Genomic DNA, 25,629 nt, shown 5'->3' with positions numbered 1-25,629 from the left:
TAAAGGGTTGTCCCTATTCTTTTAATGAGTAATGGGAGTGTTTTGGTCATAATGTGCAATAAACCAATCAGAGTCTCATCTCCCAGTCCTATTAAGACCCAGTTGTACTCAAGCCATGGTGGATTCGCTATTTACACAAGCAAAACATGTCTCCAGAGAAGAAACGGATCTGCTCCTGCACTAGCAAATAGGTAGATTAATTCTGATATATGCAATGGCTATACATTATGACACAATAAAAATCTCATTGTAATCATTTAATTTGTAATATTTGTGTGCTGCTGCATGTGCAGTAAGCAGTGTATGCACATTTTGTACCAACCTGTAAGTGTATATTACTCAACAGGCTCCTTAAATAAAATAAATAATAAAAAAAAATTCAGTTGCTTCAAAATAGCAAAACGTCAACAATGCACCTGAACATACCTCGTTTTCAGACCAGCACGCCCATGAGTGCATATATGGGTGCAAATGCATTTGCTATTTAAACAACATGGCACAGATGTATTATAGGGCCCATCATGTCTGTTTTATTTGCATCATCTCTGTGAGCTTTTATGAGGTTTTACACATGCACAGTAAGGTGTAGTGTAGATCAGAAACTTGTGGAAACCACTAAAGTGGACAAAGTCTTTGTTTTCAAAAGTGTCCACATGAATGTAGGCATAGTCCAGACCCTGGGAGAGTGTGTGAGACAGGCTTATATGGAGGAGATGATCATTGGCAGGTGCGGATGATGACTGAGTGAGTGCAGGTGAGAACCAGGGAGGATGCTGGGAATGGACTTCATTGTTCTTTTTTGTCCTTTACACATACAAGCGTCATCCCAAATGGCTCAGAAAATCAGATTTAGTCCATATTTATAGTAACAGTGTGAAAATAACCTGTGTTACTCATCTTTGTCTCATATTGAGGTGAAGTAAAGTTCACAGAAACACAGCTGTTCATCCTTTTTTTTTTTGACCGCATTTGAAGCGTCCAAGTTTTTTCTTGAAAGATCATTTTCGCAAATATTTCCTCTGCCCTTATGGCACCTGGGTGACCACTGGGATAAAATATCAGACCGCAATTACAACTGTGAAAACGGTGAATTTACTGGAACTGTTGGAGGAAAGGAACTTTAACTGTCCCTTAAATGTTGTGTTTTATAAGACATAACAAATTCAAAGTGCTTTCCATCACCCTCCTGTATTTATAGTGTCCATACTTTTGTGAATAACTGGTTGAAAGCAATGGTAAAGGCATAGTAAGACTTTATTCGAAAATAAAGTCATTCACAGAGATATATGGCCTAGAGTGTTGCCAGTTCTTTGAAAAACACATTTGAGATAACTCGCTCAAATAAAATAGTTTAGCACTGACACAGTGACTTTATCCAACACCTGTGTGGCGATCAGATTGCGTTAGACGCCACCGCTTGTACGTGTTGATGCAACGTGACATCAAAGGAAGTGAGATCATCAGATAAATCCAAAATGAAAGGCTTTTAATGCCTGTCAAAACAGTTCACCCAGGGTCTGTGTCCTTCATCATCTGACCTTTGGAGATGTCAGCGACTGCTCGATATTTGCATCAGCCTCTCCTGGATTTCAGACAATAGGCGCAGAGGTGGTCCACTTTGACACTGTTTCTCGAGATTTTTTTTAACTCAGCCTTGAAAGGCCATGACTCAAGCTGTGGAGGAATTGAAGGTTGGTCGTTTGGTTTGGGCGGCACGGCTGCAGTTCTCCACTCCGGGCCCGGTGGCTCTCAAGCAAACAATGCTATCCCAGCAGGCCATTGGTGGACACGGCACAACAGAGCACTGGAACAAAAATGCACCCCCCTCCCTGACAGTAGCAATCTATTATTCACGCACCTCTCCAATTCTGCTGCCCAATTTCTCACGCTTTCTTGTACTTATCTGAAAAGCATATTGAAGTAAAATGAGAAAATAGATGTTTTTGTGCAAAATTACACTGTAGATTATTGGCCACATTTTTTGCGGGTGTTTAACTGGTTTTAAATGTCCAATAATCATCCGGTAATGCCTATTTTTGGAAAAAGTATTAAATACTTTACAAATGACACATGTATCATATTTTAATTAATTTATACTTAATATAAAATTTTAATGATAGTTTTTAAATGCATTTAAATATATATATATATATATATATATATATATATATATATATGCTGTCAAAAAATATTTTAAAGTTTAAATAATAATAAAGATCACTTATGTTTTACAAGAAAATACTATTTTTGTCCTCTACTTGTTGTTGTTGTTGTTGTTTTCATTGTAGTATAAAGGAGCAATTCACCTATGATGTCCATATGACTTTCTTTCTTTCGTAGAAGACATTATGAAGAAAATTTCAAGAAGAATATAAGAAGTGTCTAAAAACTGTCTAAAACATTAAAAGAAAAAAAAAAACATTTCGGCAAAATCACTTTGAAAATGTTTCATTATTTTAAAATTGTTTTAGAGAAGAAATACATGCATACAGGTTCTGACTGATAGCAAGGTAAGAGCATTATACATCATTTTGATTTTTGGTGAACTGTCCCTGTCATGGCCATGTTATGTGTCAACTAATCATACACTCACAAGCTACCCTTGTTTATTTGAAACACTTTGTAATTATGGCTCGGGGAAATTGCCGTTTTAGGAAATCAAACCCTGACTCAGGTCATGTGAGGTAATGCTGATTTCTTTACTGTAAAACAGATGACAGTGTGGCATTGACCCTAATGGAAAGGTCACAAGCAGCTACTTGGTATTTTGAAAATTTATCACATCGATGACTGAGTGCTTTCTCATGACGTAGCTCCTCATGACACACGGTTGTTTAGGAGACTACTGCTTTAAAACTATTTAGTCACCAGACAATCTTGAAGCTCATTGGTGCGACTGGTGCCTAATTAACTTTCCCAAGGAAACAAAACCGTTTTTTGAATTCACGTCCCAAGCTTGAATGATGTAATGGGCCGAGGTCTACGCCGCGCCAAAATCCGCTTTGCACAAGCCATGACCAATTGCAAGCAAAGATCAATCAGCCCTTGAGAAAAGACTAGTCTTCATTTCGCTTCCTCAAAACACGGATGAATGAGCCGCTAAATGTCTCTTGCTCACTGAAGATATATTGGTCTACATCTTTCTAATTTTCTCTTTAGTGCTGAGACACCGTCAGCCATTAACGCTAAAGGTTTGCCTTACTCATCAGGGGAAGTATCATTTTCCTTTCACCTTTAAACAGAAGACATATTCTTAGCTTCTTCTCCGTTTATCTTATTATTGAACACTTTGTTTTAGTTTACTTGAAATTTCCTGGCAGGTGACAACTTGAGCGCTTTGAGCTTCAGTTTGAAAGGAGTTTAGTTTCCATTCAAGTGTCAGGAGATTTGATTAAATCAGCTTTAGGGAGTAAGAGTTTGGCAGCTTACGTACTCAAAAGTTCTCCAACCGTTTATTTTTATTTTTTATACTGGATAAAAAAGGTTACTTCCATTTACAGTATGTGATCTCAACCCTACTAACCATCAACTATTACAGTTACAAAAGTCATTCACAAAGCCCGTCATGCAGAATTTCATCACAAAATGTAACTTAGTGCCTCAAAAAGTTTTAAACAATCTGGTGGTTAAAACATTATTTTTTTCTTATTATTTATTTTTTATCAGAAGACAAGATCAAGTCTGAAATCATGGAGTAGCAGCAAGTTTCCATTGTTAATTTATAGAGCTTTAGCATGAAGAGACTTGCTAATAACAATTAGAGCTTGTAAGATAACTGCTGAGTAATTAACTTCTCTGGGGGGTTCTCTGCCAAAAATTTGATTATACCAAGAATAAAAAGACCACATAATGACACAAAAGACACTCTAAAGCAAATAACATTTTGATTAGTTTACTCTCTGTAGCTATAGCTTGATACTGGTATTGCATTCAAACTTTTTGTGAGACTACATTTCCTAATTTTAGCATTTAATTTTAATGTTTGCACTTTTGCACACTTTGTACTTTTGCATTTTATTTGTGTCCTCTGGATAATAAATGCATATGAGCATGCTGGCCTATTGTTCATGTGCAGATCTTTTTTGTTTGTTTGTTTGTTGTTGTTGCCTTTGAGCTATTTTTGGATCTACACACCACCAGTAAATTATGTACTTCACTGGAATTGGACTTGTGTTTTTTCTTACCTTTCATATACCAAATATGAAATATCAAAGATTTCAAAATCTGAATACTAAATGTATGAAATACACCAAAATGTATTTCAGGAACAATGTGTGTGTGTATTTGTGTTTTACAATCATGCTCAGCCTTGTTTTTAAATATAAATCAAAAGCTTTATAACAACAATATATGATCAGCTAGGTGATTATTTTAATTAAATTATAGGGTACATATCATTGTACTGAAGACCATTTTTGGTTTGTTTTGATTAATTTTTGCACTCTGATTTAAAACCGCAAGAAAATCCTTATTTGAAGAAACAAGCACCTGGTAGCAGGGGGTCTATGGGATTTAAAATCTCACTACTTAAAGACAAGGCAATTATTTTTAATGGACCAAAAATGGTTTGAAATAGGGTCCATTTTAGCAGCATTGAAACAGAGCTTAATTAAGCAACATTTGCTGTGTCAGCATGATATGTTAGTGTTGGTGTCTTCGCAGCTAGCTTTATTTTGTTATAAGAATGTTCTCCAAATATTCAGTGTTGGTTCTGGGAACAAAAAAATGTCCAGCTTTCTAGACATTAGTAGGACATATTTTAAAAGGTATGATGTTCCTCAAACATTCTTTCAACTTAATTTTTATGCAAAATTCTACATTCTAGTAACGTTGATTTGTAACATTTCAAGAACATAAAAATATCCAGTGTTAGTAGAAAGTTATTTCAAGATTAGTATGATGTTCCCGAAACATTCTTTCAGTCATTCAAACATCTGTTTAAACAAACAGCATTCCCAGCTTCACTTATAGTATTATTAACCAGATTCACTTTATTTCTGTCACACATCTTCAGAGGTTCTTATTGAGAAAGAGGTTGAGATGTTGATGTCTTATTGAAAATGTTTAGTTTGAGGTCACTATCATGGAGATCAGTGTTTGCTTTAGTTGGGCTCTTGACCCTTGATTTTTGTTGTTGTTGTTATTTGTGAGTTGTTTCTTTTACAGCAATTGCAGTGCATTAAAGACTGCATTAAAGTAGTTTAGCAATTGTCTTTTCTGTTGTGTTTCCTACTTTGGTAATTAAAATGTGAGTAGGAAATAATAAACTTTATAAAGAATTATATATATATATAGCTAATAGCCTTAAAATATGAGAGGTGACAGAGCATATGATTTGTTGAATGTAGTGAACGAATACGCGCTTCACTGAACAAGTTTCTTTGAGTCTGAATGAGATTGAAAGATCTTCTCGTTCATTAACAAAATGACCGAAATGGTAGCCTACATGTTGGTCATGAACGTGTTGAATGAACTGGTACATATCTTTGTTAATGAAATGACTGAACTTGTACTTATCTCATTAGTGAACAAAATGAATGAGAGTGTACCACCTCAGTCAGCCATTTAACATGTCAGTCTCGATCAGTAATCAGCAGAAAGCAGATGCGATGCTATACTATTTATATATGTTCATATTTATCATACAGAACATAACTCCACGTTTTAATTCCAGATTTATGAATATAAATGTCTGACTAAACATTTAAAATCAAAGAAATCCTTGTGTTTTGATAATTTGAACAGCTCATTATTTATGTAATAGGTAGAATATGCACACATTTAGTTAAAGCCAAATCAGTTTAGTAAATGCGTTTGTTGACTTAAGACATAACATATAAGACTTTTTCGTCACTGAACGAATCGGTGAATGAATATGAATGAGTCATTTTGGTGAACAAACTGAAAATGAACGAATCTCTCAATAGAATAAAAATTTCCACCACTAATATATATATATATATATATATATATATAGTAACAGTTCAGTGATTTATGTAAGATTGTCCAACAAGTTTAATAAACAAACTTAGATATCAGCACTCATTATACAAACCTCAACAATGGTGACAATCAAAAAAAAAAAAATGTAAACACTCATATAGATCCACATTTGGGACATAAAGTATGCCACCATTGTTGTGTTTCATATGCCGAATGTTGATGTCTGTGAGTATATAACTGACACAGAACATGTTTAAAAAGTTAAGAATGACAGTGTTCTTTGCACACAGAGATAAAACATTGAGCATCTGAAGCACTGAATACTGTTACAAATTATTTATTTTCACAAACGTTGAGTTTTATTTCTCTCAAAAACATTTTATTTTGTTAAATCAGCAAGTACAGGAAAAAAAGCAGTTAATTAAAGTACTTTGATGCAGTCATTTGTCTGTTATTAAAATAGGCAAGCTGGTCTGTTTTATTAACATAGAAATGTTTTCTGAAAACACCTGCAAGACTCAATAAGAGTCAAGGGCCAAGAGCACAACAAAAGCAAACACTGATCTCCATGATGGTGACCTCAAACAAAACATTTTCAATAAGACATCAACATCTAAACCTCTGTTAATTCTCAATAAGAACTTATGTAGACATCTGACAAAGTAAATGTGGTTAGTAATACTGTGAGTGAAGCTGCTAATGCTGTTTGTGGAGTTGTTTAAACAGACCTTAAAATATTTAATGTATTTTATCTTCAGTTCATCTAAGGCTGTGGCTGAAGAAAGTTGTAGTTTGTGTTCTTTTTTATATTTCAAAGAATGTTTCAGGAACATCACGATAACCTTTAAATAACATTCTACTAACATTAGGGAAACTGAATATTTTTATGTTCTTGCAATGTTACAAATTAAAGTTCCTAGGATGCTGAATTTTAAAAACTAAGTTGAAAGAGTGTTTGATGAATAGCATACCTTTTAAAACATTCCTCTAACATCAAGAAAACTGGAAATGTTTTATGTTCCAAGAACCAACACTGAACATTTGGAGAATGTTCTTTCAAAAAATATATATATATTTTTTCGCTGGGTTCAGATTAAAAGCGTTTCTAGAACAACAGTGTCCTTGATGTTAAAGTTAAAGATGACTTATCCATAATTCTGTGCACATTTTCATCAACAACAGATCCCCAAATAACCTTTGATGTGTTTTTGGGACATTTGTCGTACCAGTTTACTTCAGTACTGTGTATATAGCAGTACTTCACTGATATCGGAGAATGAATTTATAGACACAAATCTTTAGCATGCTAGTTACTGATAGCACATCATGCTAAACCTGTCATTGGTGCGGTCACATTTAGCATTGTTCTGCAAATTTACAAAAGCAAAATCCAGTCATTTCTATAGAGCCCTAGACATGACATGCAGGATTTTTTTTTATTATTGTGTCCACAAAATGACAATTAGTTCCCATATCTTTCTAAATCCCAAAACATGTGATTTTAGCAATCCTATAAGGTTACTGCATATCACACTGTGCAACGTGGATCTAATAAACCTGGCTATGACGTATGTGTAGACTGTATGATGATGACACCTGTTGACTCACACGATACGATGCACATTACCATAGAAGAAGAAAACGTCATCAGGATGTGCTGGTGCTAAACAAAAATAGTATGATAAATCACACTTTAGCAGTTGGATTTTTTTATGTGTGCTGAAAAAAAGTGGAAGCAGCAAAAGAGAATAAAGGCTTAGTGCTTCCACTACTTTATGCATTACGCAGATATGGAGATGGAGTTCAGTACTACTTCTGCCTATGTCCCGCATGACCTCTCTGTGTCATTTTGGTAAACATTCACTTATCGACTAGTTGACTACTTTTCTGGATGACAAGTTGAATAGTAACAATGAGTGGTCATGCAAACCCTTTTTGTGACTTTAAGACACCTTTGCATCATCAGTGTATTACATATAAGGTGTGATATGAATTACACCATTTTACCTATGGCATACAAACCAACCAAAATAGTTCTTAAATGTGCATCCAACTATGACGACACATCTGACTTAAACAGTAAGTCTTTGTGTGGTTCACCTAATCTCATCTATCACGATGAAGATCAGAGACTAAGTGGCTCCGTGATCGAGCTGCCAAGCGGCATGTCACACCTTCTCCAGAGGCGTCCTGTGTAAGTGTACATGCGTGACCTGCTGTAACCTGCACATCTGTTCATCCACGGGCACACTGTGTAACCATAATCACATTTACCGACCTCAAAATGTTTGCTCATCCTGGAACATGTACAGCCATATCCGTCTTGAATGATGAGCAAAAATTCAGCCCTCTAGAGACTCGAAGTTATACAACATTTCGGAACTTGTTGGAATTGCAAATCTGTCTCTACAAGGAAAATGAAATTAACCCAAAATTAATAATCCTGTCATATATTCTGATTAAATATTATTAAAGATTAAATATGCAAAAGTGTAAAGGATATATATATATCCTATAATTCTTTTTCTCACATTTGAATTTATTATTTCCTTCTCACAATATTTTTTTGTTTGTTTGTTTGTTTACTATAAACTTCTGTCATGCGGAAAATATATGTGTACATTTTTTGAAAATTCAGTTTTTGGGTTCCGCAGAAAAAATAACCCCATGCACTTTATACAATGAGCATACAATTTACTCTTATATAATCTTAACTAAGAAACTGCTAGTAAATTTTACTTATAATTATGAAGAAACTGCAAGTAACAGATTGAATTAATCATAAAATGATTAAAGTAGAAATATTGAGATACTATTTTCTTGATATCAACTTTAAATGTATTTCTTTTTTAAGCATCGTCGCTAAAAACAACAAAAAAAGGGCAAAATAGACTGACTTTGTAATTTGATTAAAGTCAGAATACATTTTTTAGCAGCCCTCAGACTATTAATGCTAGCCATGCTAATGCTGCCCAATGTTAAAAAAAAAATTAATAACAGCATACACTTAAAAAATGAGTGTAAAGAAACTGCTAGTAAATTTTACAAATAATAATAATAATAATAAATGCCAAGTGCCACATTAAATGAATCATAAAATTCTTAAATACTGAAATAGTATTTTCTTGTAAATTTTTATCCAATAATCTTTTTTTTTTTTTTTTTTACTTTATTTACAACTTTGAAAAGCCTTTTATGCAGTGTACAATTTTGGAATGATGTGCGGGTCAGTAAATAATGGCAGATATTTTATAGCAGACTTAAATGACTCTTTATTGTGTATACTCTACGTATATGTTCCATTATAGTGTATGCTTCCATACAGCTAATCTAAATTACAAACTGTGTTTGTGTGTTTCTGAAGCGAGTACAACCCTCAGCACTTAACACTGCCCACTTGTTTTCTCACGAAGAACTCGGGTGATCAAGTTTAGTACAGCAAACCGAAAGGTAACTACTGTGAAAACATCTCTGGTTACCTCCATGTCTGTGTCTATGTTCCTTACTGGTCTTAAATAAAAGCGTTTGAAGTTCTGAATGAAAAATGACAATACACTATGCACGACCCAAATGGATTGAGAGCTCATTCACTTGCAATTATAAACCGCATGAGAATGTAAAAACAGGAAAAAGTGAGCAAAATTCCCTCAAGGGGCCAGCATTGAAGAGGTAATATTCTATTTTTTAGGGAGTATGTGGTTGAATCTGACATCGGTATTTATTTATTTTTATTCATTAAAGGAGATTATAATTTGTTTCTGGAATAAAACTCACTTACCTGCAGTAATAATGAGGCTGGTACTTTGCTGAGATATGACCACGTATTTATTTGGTTTGAAACAGGCTTTGTCTGTTTCCTGAAAATTAAGACACACAGAATCCAAAGCATTTAGGAGTGGTATTTATTAAAGGTAGCTGTCTGGCAGAGCTTGATAAAGCAGACCACACTTCTCCGACTCGTTTTAAGTCTCCCAGGAGGTGACTAGAAATTGAGCATGTACAATAAAAAAAATAACAATAAAAATAAAAGTTTTCTGCAGCAAAACAAAATTGACCGAAAATTATTGCTTAGACAGCTCATTTGTTGCTCAACTTCAAGCAAGTCCTCGAATAACTCTGTCAAAGTTCGCTGTATAAGAGCACCAACAGGCCTGAGAAATGCTTACTATTAAATTCCCTGGGAGATCTCGACATCTCAAGTCTAGTGAATTACATTGGAAAATAAAATAAATAAATATTGAGGTTGTGAAAGTACGGAAAGACAATAAATAAACAATTTTGGGTTTATAGTGTAATATATGCAGGCACATTTACATATATGTGTGTGAAAATAACTAACTCTAAAGTTGCGGTCACATTTCAAGGTACAGTATGTAAGAGGACAGCTAGTGGTTGAGATGGGTACTGCAGTCCAAATTGAAAATATTGGAGATTGTTGTTTCTCCCTCCCTCTCCCTTCTCAGATTCACGTGGGTTGCCAGATTGAGGACATGTAACATGAATCATTTTGAACACAACTGACAATGAAAGCCGACGAGTCCTACACTGTAAACTGAATAGCTAATTTATCTGCGTTTTAATATGCGTTTTTAATATGTGTTTTTTTTTTTCAAATGATGTTGGGTAGAATCTGCAATCTGATGCAATTTGTTCGCTGGCTTCCATGGCTGCAATATGTTGTGTTTTCTGCCAACTGATAACCATGGTGTCGAAATATTATTGGTTAAAGTATCAGTGGGCGGAGGCCCAGAACAGAACAAAAGCATACATTCTGACACAGAACGCACATTTCAAAGTAGAATGACTGGTTGTAGCTTTGTTTTTTGGAGAAACAAAGTATGTTAACTAATGTTTCCTAAACAGCTGCACAAATATTGTGGTATTTTTTAAGATTTATTAGTAAAAAAAAAAAAAAAAAAAGTTATGTATAACACCTTTAACATTGATTGGCAAATTTTCATGCATGAAATCCAGTCATTTCAATAAGAATGAGAGTAATTATAACATTTTACGCCTCAGCACTGTAAAGCCCAATCTGGCAACCATTGACAACACCTCCCATTACAACACAATAAGCAAACAGCAGTGAGTTTTGCACAGAAATGCGTTCTGATTTTCTTGAGAAACTGCAAAAATCTTGTCTTGCACAGTTGTTGTGCAATAGAGCTATATCGTGATCATACTGCACATCGCCAGAGTTATAAAAGCAACAGAGTGAGAATAATGGTTATGCAGGATCAACAGTTCAAATCCTTCAGCAGAGCATATTCCTCGCAATTTACTCCTTAAGGCTTTAATCCATGAAGATATTAGCTCAGCCAGTGGACTGAGACGTTATATGACGGGAGAAAAGTCTGTCAAGAAACAAAACTGCATTCAGTTGAATCTTAATGCTGTGATAATCCTGACTGTTGTACCACAAGCCATATGGTGCAAAGCCTTTTGAGCCTCAGCTCTTACAGTATAATATCAAACAGAGTTTCACTCAGCAATGTCATTTTACATAATACAGTATGTTCTATAAATAAAGTATGACTTTTCATATAAAAAAAAAAAGTCTGTTAAGTGGTTTGATAAGTGAATGCAGTTGTTATTTAACTTTCAAATTCCATTTCCATGACTTGTGAACGTTGCATGACGCATAGTTCATGTCACAAAATAGACTAAACTAGGTCTCGGGGCCTGTTAAGACCATTAGACTGACGAATGACAAATGACAATTACAATTAAGTAACCCAAAAAATCCCTCTTTGAAATGGACAGCCATTAGATGACTAGCTGCTCCTAGCTGGGGAAATTACACCATGTTCGCCTGTGCGTTTTTGGATGTCTTGTGTATCATCTCCATCCTGTTTATAGGCACCATTCTTTAAAAGTCATTTGCCAAACAAAAACAGCTTTACGCAAGGCAACACAGCATATCCTGCCACACTGTTAAATGTTTTTTTTTTCCACCGGGCCCCCACATAAAGTCATGTCTGCCATCTTCTGGCACACTGGAGAAAAACGTGTTTGGAAACTCCACAATGAGATTAAATAAAGAAAGAGTATGTGTTTGCTGCTTCTCAGATGTTTCTTCTGAGTAAAAGGACCCAACGAATATCTCCAAAATTCCTGAAGAGATATCAAAATATACCAAGATACAAAAACCTGCAATCAAAACTCAAAATAAACTAAATAATATTTTATAAAATTCTTTAAAGATACAATTATATGCACTCTTACTCTACAGTATAACAACAACTGTCCCATTTATTTCTTGTCTTTCATCCTCCAAGCAATTTAAGGATACATTGCTCGGGAAATCTCTTGAGGTACAAAATATCAACTTCAAGCAACTCGAATGCTCATCTACAAACGAAATCCAAAGATACAGCATCAAAAGCCTTTCAAGTAAAAACTCCATTCGTCTAACATTCCTTTAATTTTCCTCAAATCTATTTATTTCTTCTTCAGGGGTGTCACAGGAACATTTCATGTTGGTTAGATCATGCTTTGGCTTTGTGGGTGGGAAACCTGGCACAGTCTTCAAAAGAATAGTAGGCACAGTTGTGTCTCGTTGAAAGTCACAAAAAGAGACCACAATTGTATTGTCATGTCAGGAATATGACAGCAAATGCAGTTAAAGTGACATAATTGTTTAAATATGCATCAGGATGCTAAACTTCAGTGGCAGTAAAAGCATCATGTCCAATACACTCTCATGTGAAATTTGAAACCAATTTACATTTTGGCAAATTTGTAGGAGTTCATACAATCTCATTCCTCTGCCTACGCCCCACTGAGGGTCATGTTTGGGATTGGGGCCTTCATTCTTGCTTTTCTTAATTTTTAAAGTATTCTAAAATTAAAACGTTCATTTGTGCGGAATGCTGCCCGACATTTATAAAGAGTACAAAATTATGAAGTTCAAATGAATACAACTCAGTTTAACAGAATCTGTAGGCAGCAGAGCGAGGCCGGGGAAAGTGAATAATAATGAGCAGCACCTGGGCCACTCACCGGTCTTGAGTCCCATGGAGGAGCTCCAGAAGAATAAAACGAGAAGTATTAGACAGTGTTAGATGACAGAGGACCAGGCCTGGGCAATTGATGTTGTTTTGTTCCTGGTGGTGCGCGGCAGTTGTCTGTGAGTGGCTGTTGCACTGTTTTCATTTTGTTATTAAAGTTATGTTGAAATGTTCGCCGGTCCCTGCCTCCTTTTTCCTAATCTATGAATGTTGTTGGAAGCAGGGACAAGCTGCTGAGGAGGATCGTGGTGCAGAGGAGTCTGGGCAGCAGGAAGAAGTGGAGACTGCCAGTGGCTGCCCGAGGTAGTGGTGAAGGTATCAGAATCTAAGCCCAGGATAACTTTTTCTTAAGATATCCTTATTATGTTTCATTACTTTATATTTATGATAGAGTACAGTTAATGTGTCTTGCCACTGTTGATTAATAATCAAACAATGAGCCCATAGCGCAAGCAAATGTCAAGCCTTAGTGAGAGGTCCTTTTTAACCTTGTGAGTTGAGATTCCATTTAAATAATATTTGAACAGTAGTTAAAGATGAAAACAATGCCATTCTTCATTACAGGTTGTACCCACGAAAAATGCATCTTTTGCTTTTTTCTCTAAGGGGATAGCGTGCAGAACGCTAGGCCCACAATATTTGCGTGTTCTTTGGTTAGCATAGGGTTTATAGGTTGGTCTTGCTGTGGAACATCCTAATACTCTGTTAAAAGATAGAGGAAATGTACAGTTAATGCCCAAGGATTAAGTCTTTGAAAACAGGTAAATGACATTCCGGTCCTCAGAAATATCAGGAAGCCTGCTGTGACTTTAAAGTGCTAACAGGTATGTACCCCTGCACCCGGTGTACTTAAGAAGCACATCAAGTGTATTGAAGAAAGCAATGTTACCCTAAAGATGTATGTGTTTTGACAGACAGCTAGCAGGGTGTTGTAGAAACTTCTTTGAATTATTTTTGTTTGTTCCTTTTGGAGAGACTAGGGATGCAAATATCCACTGTTTAGGGAATATTATGTTCAGCCACAACATTTACAACACTGACAAGTTGAATAACGTTGATTATAACATTACAATGGCACCTATTAAGAGTTTGGATATATTAGGCTACTGTAGCTCAGACTGATGAAAAACGTAATATGAGCTATGATAGATAATACCAGATAATACCAGAACAAAGATAGCGCTTTTCCCCAAGGGGTTGATGTCGGAACCAAAGCCATAGCCAGGTTGGGAACTGGGCTGCACTTTTCCACTCCTGTTTCTGAACCGGCCCCGAAAACTTGCTGGTTCGAAAAAGTGAAATTATGACATCAGTAGGTGGAGTGTCCATTACAGACTACAGTTTCAAAGGCACACTTTTTAAATGATGTTGAAGTTCAGGTAAATTTACAAAATTAACAACAATTAAATATGTGAGTTCAGCAGTGGCTGGCAGAAGAGACCAACACTCTTCTTCCACCAGAGATAACAAGTGATTCCAGTCACATGTCATAGACATAGAGGGTTCTGCTTCCTGTCAGTGGCTGAGAAATGGCACCAGCCATAGTGGAAAAGTGGTAAGAGTGAATTGCAGTTCGCTGTATGAGGCTGCGCAGCCAAAGAAAGGTCAATGATGACCCTGAAAGCACCTACTATTGACACATGAGCATCAGAACAAGACCGTGTAAGAAGAAAGATTTGATGAAGGTTGCCTAGACTGATGAATTCCATTTTCTTTTAAAATCAGGAGGATGGTAGATGAGTGTGCCTCCTTTACCTGGGGAAGAAATGGCAGGAGGATGACAATGGGAAGAAGGTGGGTAGACAGAGACAGAGTTACGCTCTGGCCAATATTCTCCTGAGAAACTTTGCTTGGGAAGTCTTTCGGTTGATGTTGCTTTGATACCACCTACCTAAAAACTGTTGCAGACCACATACACTTCTCCAGTGCAGTAGTGTTTCCTGATAGTATTGCCCTCTTTCAGCAGGATAATATACCCCACCACACTGCAAAGTTTACTAAGAAATGGTTTGAGGAACATGCCAAAGAGTTAAGGGTGTTGCCTTGGCCCTCAAATTCCCCCAGATCTCAATCCAGTTGAACATTAATGGGTTGTGCTAGACCAACAAATCTGGACCATGGAGGCTCCATCACACAACTTGCAGAACTTCCAATATATACTCACTATAAACAGAACTCACTATAAATACACAGACACCGAAAGAACACAACTGGGATCAAATTAACTACACGGGGAGCATCTGGAACTGAACCAAGGACATAAACAGGAAAAACAAATATGGTATAAAAAAAATAAAAAAAACAGAGTCTGACACAATGCCCCCATCCAGAAGAACAGACACGGGACAGTGTGCCATACCAATTTGGGGTGCCATGACAGACCTGGAGACCTGGGCGGTCATGCTGGATCTGGGGAATCGGGAGGCCATTCGGAGCAGCCTCCAAGGCCTCGGCCCCAGCCCCCACTTTGGCCTTTATGAGCCCTCCCTGGGCTTAACAGGGGATAATGACCCCTCCCTGGTCTTAACTCTGGAACAGGAGCCCTCCCTGGGCTTGACTCTGGATCAGGAGCCCATCCTGGGATTGACTCGGGAACAGGAGCCCATCCTGAGTGCTGGACAGACACTGGAGTGAACTCTGGGGCCTGGGCTAACACCCTTTTCCTCACCCCTAGTTTCCTCTTCTGGATAGGAGGGAAAAGGCCAACACTGGAGCGAACTCTGGGGCCTGGGCCAACACTGGAGCAAGCTCTTAGGCTGGAGCCGACACTTGAGGGTGCTCTGGAAAGCGATTACGAAGAGCAGACACTGGAGGGCGCTCAGGAAGGCGCTTTTGAGGAACGGCACTGGAGGGAGATTTGGGGCTGGCAGGCTTGCTGCATTAATGTTCGTTCGGCTTGCAATATTAATGTCCAATTTGGCTTGCCATATGAACGGGCGATGGGCCTGGATGAGCCGCGGACAGAGGGCGGGCTGTCTTGGCTGAGTGCGAGGATAAAGCTTCGGATGATTCGGGGGTATTTGGGGTTGAGCAGGTGGTTTGAACAGTTGGTGCGGTATGTGGGGGTTCCTTTCGTGAGGTGAGCAGGCGAGATGTGGCGTGCTTTTGAGGGGGCTGAATGACAAGGCTTGTTCCTTAACTTCATCAACTTCGAAGTTAGAACCATTCAAAAAGAGTTTGAGATTAATATCAGAGAAATCATAGAAAAGAAGATTGCAGCGGATCATCTCCTGATCTAGTCCCAGCTGAAAGAACGTACCAAGAGAGGCGTAGGCCCAGCTCAGCTGGTTAACTAGCTCAAGGAAATCCTCCACATCCCACTCCAACCTCCGTCCATCCTGCAGTAAAGCCCACAGCTAGTCCTCAGCCATCATCGTCTTGACCCGCATTTCTGTCATGCTAAATGTAATTATCAATAAAGATTCGGGAGGAGCGCGTCAGATACTTAGCCTAATCAACACAGGTGGACCACAATCAAGTAATCAATCCCATAGTATAAATATCGCTGACTTACCTCTATCCATTGACGGTTTATCAGCATCCCTCCTCCACCCCATCTCCTCACTTCAAGTTCACTTTATAATAGACGGGGAAGGGGGGGTACTCTAGGTTCGGGCCATTCCCGAGCTCGGAGCCCTTCCCCGGACAGCACGCCAAATACGCATACCATACCTCAGCTAATTATATGTAAGCGTGAACTAGTGAAACGGGGAGAAAGGAGATGCAGGAGGTGATGAAAATGTCTTCAAACATGGAATTTTAATTTTAAGATGTGGAAAACACATGAACTTACTGTAGAAGTTTAAGACATTTAACAGCAGACCGGAAACACGGGGCAGAATTCACTAAATACACTCTCGACCCCTTTGTAAAATGCTTTCTGTAGATTTGCAGTCTACGCAATTCAGTTAGTGGTACATTTCATAACCAGATAAGAATTACCTCATCAAATCAACCTGTTAGACACTTGTCCTGATAGCACCTTTAGAATTAACAACATCTTGTCTCATTCCATCTCATTAAGTTCTGTGGGGCATATGAAAGCTGTAAACATCTGTCAAACAGATTCTCTTGAATACAGAAGGGTGATTCTTTTAAACTCCTTAAGGTAATTACTATCAGTATAACACTACAGGTTTTTGGGATCAGTGGCACAGGAATCCAATGGTAGGCTAATATAATGGAGCAATCAGAGCTTTCAAGGGATGTGAAAGGTAATTAAGATGACAGATTGAACAGTTTTCCTTTCAGCAGATAAATGCCGCTATCTTGTCCATACCTGCCTAGGCTGAGGACTGTCAGTGCCTGAGGAAGAGATATGACAACCAGCCCTACTGCTGATATATCTACAGTAGAGCTCTCTTTAGTAGATTTTTTAAATCAGAGCTGGAGTTACGGTTAAAAGAATATACTTAAGTGCAAACTGAATATTAACTGCAATTAAATGAATATGTTATATTAAATGCAATTAGTTCAACCCTAGAGTGTTTTGTTGGAGGACCACTTAAGAGGACCTACAATAAGTCAAATCATATTCATTTATAAAGAGCTTTTAACAAAACAGACTGTCAAAACAGCTTTACAGTATAAAATAGTAAAATAGTGTGTCAATGCAAAATGACAATAGTAAATACACATTTTTCAATTAAAGGCAGTTCATCGTTGAATTCAACGATGTCATCATCCAGCTCAGTTCAGTGTCAATAGTATCTGTGCAGTTATTTGCAATCAAGTCAAAGATATCGCTGTAAGTGAAGCCAGAGGTGACAGCGGCAAGGAACCAAAACTCCATCGGTGACAGAATGGAGAAAAAAACCTTGGGAGAAACCAGGATCAGTTGGGGGGTCAGTTCTCCTCTGACCAGACGAAACCAGTAGTTCAATTCCAGGCTGCAGCAAAGTCAGATTGTGCAGAAGAATCATCTGTTTCCTGTGGTCTTGTCCTGGTGCTCCTCTGAGACAAGGTCTTTACAGGGGATCTGTATCTGGGGCTCTAGTTGTCCTGGTCTCCGCTGTCTTTCAGGGCAGTAGAGGTCCTTTCTAGGTGCTGATCCACCATCTGGTCTGGATACGTACTGGATCCGTGTGACTGCAGTGATCCTCTGATCTGGATACAGACTGGATCTGGTGGCTACTGTGACCTCGGAACAAGAGAGAAACAGACAAATATTAGCGTAGATGCCATTCTTCTAATGATGTAGCAAGTACATCAGGTGTTATGGGAAGTGTTTTCCGGTTTTCTTATTAATGCATACAAAATATCTTAACCTTCACTATGTCACTTGTGGGACGCTTGGCACTTTCTTTTTTTTCTCTATCAAATATTTTTATCCTGCGGAATCCATTTTGAAATTGGACATTGCATTACCACGGAAATGGTATTTTGTGAAGTAATATTGACAGAGAAATCTAGACATTTGTGACAGAAAAATGAATTTAAAAATAATTCAGGGGAGTTTTAATGGCACCCGGTGGCTGTTTTGTGAAATGCTAGAAAATAGAGAGACCATAGTTTCTGTTACACCTCAAGTTTTTCTGAGCTATTGGATGGTGAGAAATTAAGATAAATCAGGACAATACTTATAAAGCAGTCTTCCGTGGAAAAAGTGATGGTTCTACCATACTTGTAACAAGTATATCTACATTTCATAATTACTTCTATTTTTTTGTGAAATGCGGTTAAAGCAACTGAAAATTGTTTATGAATAAATTTCACATTTGTAACGATGAAGCTGCAATTTAGTACATTTAAAATATGCTTACATTAAATCCAATATCAAAAAGACACTCCACAGTAAAACTTCAGTTTAATCAAGTAGGCTATTTACATGTGTTTGACAGTGTCGTCACATTTATTATTTCTCAACTAAAGTTTGCTCATTTTAAAGTTTGTAATGTGAATTCACTGCTCTGATCATTAACAATGACTTTACTTGAAAGTCACTTCTATGTGAGCTGTGCTTTATACACCACTGCACTACTGAAAAAAATGCCCTGAATTACATACAAACATCAGAATAAAAGTTGTTAAAGCCCAACAAAGTATTATTTTTAATTAATGGTTGAAAATATGTACTTTAAAGCAAAACTTAATTTGACATGTTTGAAAAAAGTGCACTTTTGAAAATGAATATAAGTAGGAAAAAGTTTTTTTTGAAAATTATTATTTTGACATCTGTACTAAAAGTGCACACTTTTCACAAGGGGGTCAGTCAATTATGGTTGCATTTAATTTAATATTCTGCTTTAGAGGTAGGCTATTTTGTACTACAGAGGTAATGTTTCTGAGACACCACAAGTGGGTCTTCCTTTTTTTTTAACAAAATGTAAATATAATGTTATTTCAATATTCTTTAAGAATGTAAATAATGCTAATGAAGTCCTTTTTTAGCTTTCAGTCCAAATCTGTAGCAGGATTAAGAATAATAGCTGGATGCATGGGGTCAATAACACAAAATGAACACTAGATAGCACCATTCCCTCCCAAATACTCAAAACATTCCCTGTCTGAGGAAGTTCAGCATGAATACAGGTTGCCTCCTGCAGCTGGACTCATATATTGGTGAGTGCTTTATAACTATTTGGGTTTCAACACTAACATTTGTGCAGCAAATGACAATGGCAGGAACAACCTTCCTGTCTATCCTCTCTAGATGATGTTGTCTACTAAGGGATGATCTCATGGGGGGTCTGTTCAGGAGCAGGTTTAATTAGAAGCAGCTGCAATATTAATGTTTCCCAGAAATACATTTACTATGTGATTTTGTCTGTGACAGGCTTGCGTCACGGCCTAATTTGGCGCTGAGTTACTGAACATGTCCTACATCAAACTACTCGCTCACAGTTACAACCTGAAACTCATCACTATAAAAGAGTAAAAAGGGACATGTGTGATGTAACTTGAGTGTGTTATGTCTTCAGCTGCGCTCCTAAGGTACAATTACAGGACGCTTACGAGGAGCGGAAATTTTACAGACATAGTGTCACTGTTTTGTTTTATCCTTTAAGTATTATTATTGTTACAGGCTGCCAGCTAATCTCCTCAAATATACCAAAGTACAATCTGACACACACTAACCCTAACCCTAACCCTAACCCTAATAATATTTATAATAAAACACAATGAACCAAAAGCAAGAAGTAAAGTGATGTAAGACGGTGTGTGCAGTGTTTCAGGTTGTAGCAATCACACTTCAAGGGAGCTGCACCATCAGAGCAATCATTCATTCATTCATGTTAATCAAACCAAACCTGTAAAGTGTGAACGCAAACTCATAAACCTTAGCAACGACAGCAATGTCCAACGACAATCCACAACACTATGACAATTGCATGTCAGTGTGTTAATATAATCTTTAGCAACTGTATATTAAATACGAACGCAGCACAGACCTAAGACATAAACAAACCAAAAACAGGATGTGAAGTCACAAGATTTTACCCTCAATGTGACAAGAATGATCAAGCGTACTTTTTTTTCTCGCTATAACTGGAATTTTTCGGTAATAGTTCAGTACAGGTGTCAGAACAGTCTCCAGATTCCACTGTGTTGCAACTAGGGATGCCAATTTTCTACTATTTCCATGACTGATCATTGTTTAAATTAATAATCAAATAATTGTTTAATCATCAATTTGTGCTCTACTTATTGCTGGTTGGTCACACAATATTGTTTATTGTTTCTTTTCCCAAATCTTCACCGCCTCACCCTCTAATTGCGAAGATTTATTTTATTGTCGTGCACTTTTAATAAGTGTTTTTGCATCTCTCGCTGTGGTAAATATGCAGGGGGAATGAAAGATATCGTGGCATTGAATTAAGAATTCATGCCTATGACTTAATTTGTTCGCTCATTTTGGTTAAATCATAGGTTTTCTAGGGAGCAAATTCATGAAACATGGATAGGGGCCACAAATTACTAAGTCGTAGGAATTAATTAAAAAGTTGTAGGAATGAAATATATATATATATATATATATTAGGGGTGTAACGGTTCACAAAATTCACGGTTCGGTTCGATACGATACACTGATGTCACGGTTCGGTTCGGTTCGGTTCGATACGTTTTAGATACAGCAAAATGTAAAAACATCTCAACTTTTCAGAATGCCGCAAGCGCACCGCGGGTCATGTGACAAGAACCAACCAATCAGCTTCATCCTTTCCCGTAACAACGTTGAGAGCTCAGCCAAGATGAAGGAACAGCTGATCATAGTTGTATATGGATTGCAATTTTGAAATAAATTCAGTAGCAGAGCTACTGCAAGCGATTTTTAGAGCTGCAAATCCATTTATCCTTCGCTGAAATTTCCGCGTCTCATGGAGAGAGCACGTCATTGTTGCTTAGCAAAGACAGACGCCTCAGGAGAAAGACGCGCTTAGCGTTTTCCATGCGTTTTTAGGCACGATATGTGAACGGCCCCTAAGGCGCTCACTCACTCAGCACGCGCTGAAGGCTCGTTGCAAAATGTCTAATGCATTTAACAGACCAGAAATATAAGATCCTAAAATAACCAACAGGTCTGGTGTTTGGGTTGGATTCCCTGTAAGCTATAGTGTCTAAATGCTGCAGGGATAGTTTGCTGCGTGCATGTTTCTCCTTTTTTTCGTCTTTTCCCAGATAGTACTGACGCATATATCCCAGATATTCCCGCTGGGGTTTTTTTTTTTTTTTTTTTGTAATCCCGCTGGTGTACCCTGTCATGTTGCAGATGCGACATACCGTTGTTTTTTTATCCACCACTCTCTTGCCATCACCATTATAGCTTAAAGGGAATCCAAAGTGCACCCAAACACCAGACCTGTTGGTTATTGGAGGATCTTCTCATTTCTAGTCTGTTAAACGCATTGGCTATTTTGCAACGAGCCTTCAGCGCGTACTGAGTGAGCGAGCGCCTGCTGAGTAGCCTAACATAAACATATAAGATGGTGTTTTTTTCTTCTTCGGGAGTGTCAGGGGCGTTGCCTGTTACGTTGTTTGGGTTATTGGGCTACCTTGTTGAACGCATATCATTATATTTCTTTCTCTCTCTTTTTTTTTTTTTTTCAAATATAATTAATTACTCCAACGAACCGTTCGGTATACATAATGCGTACCGCGTACCGAACCGAAAGCGTCGTACCGAACGGTTCAATACGAATACGCGTATCGTTACACCCCTAATATATATATATATATATATATATATATATATATATATATATATATATATATATATATATATATATATATATATATATTCAAACATTTATCTTATTATAATTTAAACATAACATAACATTTCAATACAAAAGAAATTTGTATTGTTTCTGTTTCAATGTACTTTCAAAGTTTGGATCACATTAAAAGCGTAATGTGAATAATTTTTGCCAAAGATCCAGCCCTGTCACCATCACTCGCAGCTGCTTACACTTGTTTTGCAATAAACTGCATAATCAACCAATGATAGTTTTAATTGATTGCATCTCTTATCAACAATTAATCTATCATTACTTAATCATTGTTTCTGTTGTGCTAATACCGTTGTGTTGCATTATGGCTTGTTTCTGTTGTGTTTTGTTCATTTCATTATGTTGTGCTAATTCCATTGTATTGTGGCTTGTATTCATTGTGTTTTGTTAATTGCCTTATGTTGCGTCTTCACTGTAAAAAATGTGGAGTAGGATTTACTTGAAAAAAGCTTGCTAAGTTTTTTCACTCAGAAAATTGTAGTAAATTTACAAACATTTGCTAAGTAAAAGCCTAAACATAATTATTAGTAGGTTTAATTAGACATTTTTAAGTTAGGTTTACTTGGAAATTCCCAGTTAATTTTGGTGACTCTTTGTTTCTGAATTTTACATTGTGTAGCCTAATGCTTATTACTGAAAAAAAGCGTACAACTGTATTTTTCTTTTGCAAATTTTGCAATATACTAAAATATATTTTAAGTACAACTTAAACATTGAATTTAATAAAATCTGTGAGTTTATGCAATTTACTTTAACAAGGTAACACTGGTAAATCACCGTGCTATTAAAGCATTTGGTTCACTTGCAAACATGCAAGTAAGCATGTAGACAGGCTGTTATCATTTTAAGATGATATGCCCACTCTAAAAAATGAATAGCCACCTGAACACAGAGACCTCAATACTTGGTACACCACACACAATGACGGTAGCAATCAGTGAATAGTGTTTGAGTATCAATGGGTCATTTTGAATAGAAAATAAACTCCAGGTGTCACAAAACAGTATGTTACTAAAACAAACAACAACTAACAACTAAAATAAACAACTAACAACAAAAACAACCATAAAACAGTGTACATTTTTAATTATTCATGCCCCATTGCTTGATGGGAAATATGGCATCATAACTTTGATATTTACTTAAAGAATCCTTGTAAGCATAACAAACGGTTCCTAGTAAAATATGAGTTTTAACTTTCATTTCTACCTAGTCAGTTCCATTTGAATTTACTTGTGTATTTAAGTAAAATAAATAAAAATGAAACCTCAAGTAGCTTATTGAATTAAACATGATATTTTGAAGTAAAAAGACAAAATAGTATTTGTTTGTAAAATTTACTTAACTGATGCTATCTTTATTTACAAGTTCAAAAAATCATTTTTTACAGTGTTGTTTCTGTTGTGTTGCTGCTAATTTTATGTGCTTTGCTAATTTCGTTATGCTGTGGTTTGTTTCCATTGTGGCTTGTTTCTGTTGTGTTTAGCTAATGTTGTTGTGTTGGGGCATGTTTTCGTTGTTTCCGTTGTGTTTTGTTCATTTTCTTGTGTTACGGCTAGTTTCTGTTGTGATGTGACTTTTGTTTCCATTGTGTTGTGCTAAATTTGTTGTGTTGTGGTTTGTTTCCATTGTGTTTTGTGTTATATATGTTAGGCTATTATATAGTATTATAGTGGTTCAATGCAGTATATTGTGTTGTCTTTTATTTATTTTTTATTGAGTCACAGATCAGCTAATTTTTTTCGAATAAGCAATAAGTAGTTGGTTGCGACCCGGTGGCTGGGGACCTCTGCACTAGTGTACACGTACAAAAAAACTAAGTGTACTTTGGGATTAAGGAAAACTTTTTTTGGTCTATAAGTGTAAACACCCAGAGTTACTTATTTTCTAATGCTGTAGTTTAGGCGTTTTGGTTTTGTGATGCATTTTATTTATAGGCTGAAAAAAAATTTTTGTTGTTGTTGTTGTTGTTGCTGTGAGGTTTACAGTTAACTAAAGTAGTTTTTGTGGTGAACCTCTTGACACTGCAGATTTAAAGGACTTTGACCTGCCATATTAAATATTGCACTATTACCTATGGAGCATGCCAATAAAAACATGATTACTGCTATCGTGCTGCGGTGTATGACATGTGGTTCTTATGTTTACTTGAGTGGCAACAAATATTTCAAAGGGAATATAATTATATATTTTGAGTTCTATGATGAATGTCTAACTTTGAAAGATATATTTATCTGCATTTCTATTTAAATAGAAGGGCAAAACACATTACGTCTATTTAACATTGGGAACAAATAGTAATAGACATTATAAAAAATAAAAATCAATGGCCAGTGGTATGCATAAAAAGTTTTACAAATAATTAGAACATTTAAAGTAATAGTGGAAAAAAGTATGAGTGGTGTTTGACTGTGCAGATTACTTATCTGTATGGAATTGCTAGGATATTTTTGGTGGTTGCTAGGTGGTTAACTGGCTTAACTTTAAAACCACATCTTTAATCTCTATAATATTTTCTTCTTCAGATATGACTTGGGTGTTTGCTTGCCCTTCCACACAATTCCTTCCCATTACAGTGGCAAAGAACCTCACAAAAATCTGGCAACTTGCAGTTCTTGCAGCAATGCATCAAGTAACTGTCAAACAATAAAAACAGTCCCATATGTGTCTGTTCCCAACAGCTGAAATGTGAAGCTTTGTTTCTGGAGCAGTGCTAGCTCTTGTTTTCTCCGTGTGTACTGAGTGATTAACTCTTTTGACAGTCTTATGAGGCAAACCATTGGTGTTGTGAAGAGCTTCAGTGTTCACAGTGTGTCGTGAGAAGTACACTTCCTACAAGTAATATATGCACCATTTGCACACAGCCATCTGAACAAGCAGTCTGGTGAGGTTATGGATACGCTTGAGTCCATAACACCTTGATCCCAAAGTTTTGGTTTCGTGAAGACACTGTGTCAAGGTTGACAAACCACAATTTTTCCACTTCAAGTGGTGGGTTTTCTTCCTGTAACTCATGATTCATGCTTTCCTGATTGAAATTATGTAAACGAGTTTCATTTTGTGTAATCTTGGTGACCACGTGCCGCCCTGTGTATGTTTGGCAATAGCAGTGGAACACAGACCCCAGTGTCTTCTGGAAAAAAGCAAGTCATCCTGCCCACATTTTCATGTGGCGCTGTCTCTTTTATTCCACAGAACACATCAGATTATCCAACTTAACACCAGATCATTCATACATAATTGTTGCAGCAAAAAGAAAAAGAAAATGAATTTGAACATTCTTCATAACTTTAAGAATTTCGAACTTCCTTACTTTTCTGTGAAAAATAATGACAGAAAGCTTTAAAAATGTTTCATTCAGAATTTAAGATATTTGTAATGTTTGCATTATGACTACATTCAGTCACCCTAATGTCTGTCTGTCTATCTATCTATCTATCTATCTA

At 36.7% G+C, this 25,629-nt stretch overlaps 1 long non-coding RNA gene across 1 annotated transcript in view; it reads right to left on the bottom strand.

Annotated features, from left to right (window-relative positions):
• The window catches only part of LOC127987284 (uncharacterized), a 162,818-nt gene extending 144,642 nt beyond the window's left edge, over window positions 1–18,176 (bottom strand). Inside the window, exon 1 of the long non-coding RNA XR_008161151.1 lies at window positions 18,094–18,176. This is a non-coding gene — a long non-coding RNA (uncharacterized LOC127987284). The remainder of the gene's footprint in view (window positions 1–18,093) is intronic.
• Between the last annotated feature and the right edge of the window lie 7,453 nt (window positions 18,177–25,629).

This window comes from Carassius gibelio, chromosome B22 (genome assembly GCF_023724105.1).
Source record: "Carassius gibelio isolate Cgi1373 ecotype wild population from Czech Republic chromosome B22, carGib1.2-hapl.c, whole genome shotgun sequence".
Lineage (NCBI taxonomy): Eukaryota > Metazoa > Chordata > Actinopteri > Cypriniformes > Cyprinidae > Carassius > Carassius gibelio.
Note: the sequence above shows the minus strand (reverse complement) of the source record. Positions and strands in the feature narration are given on the sequence as shown.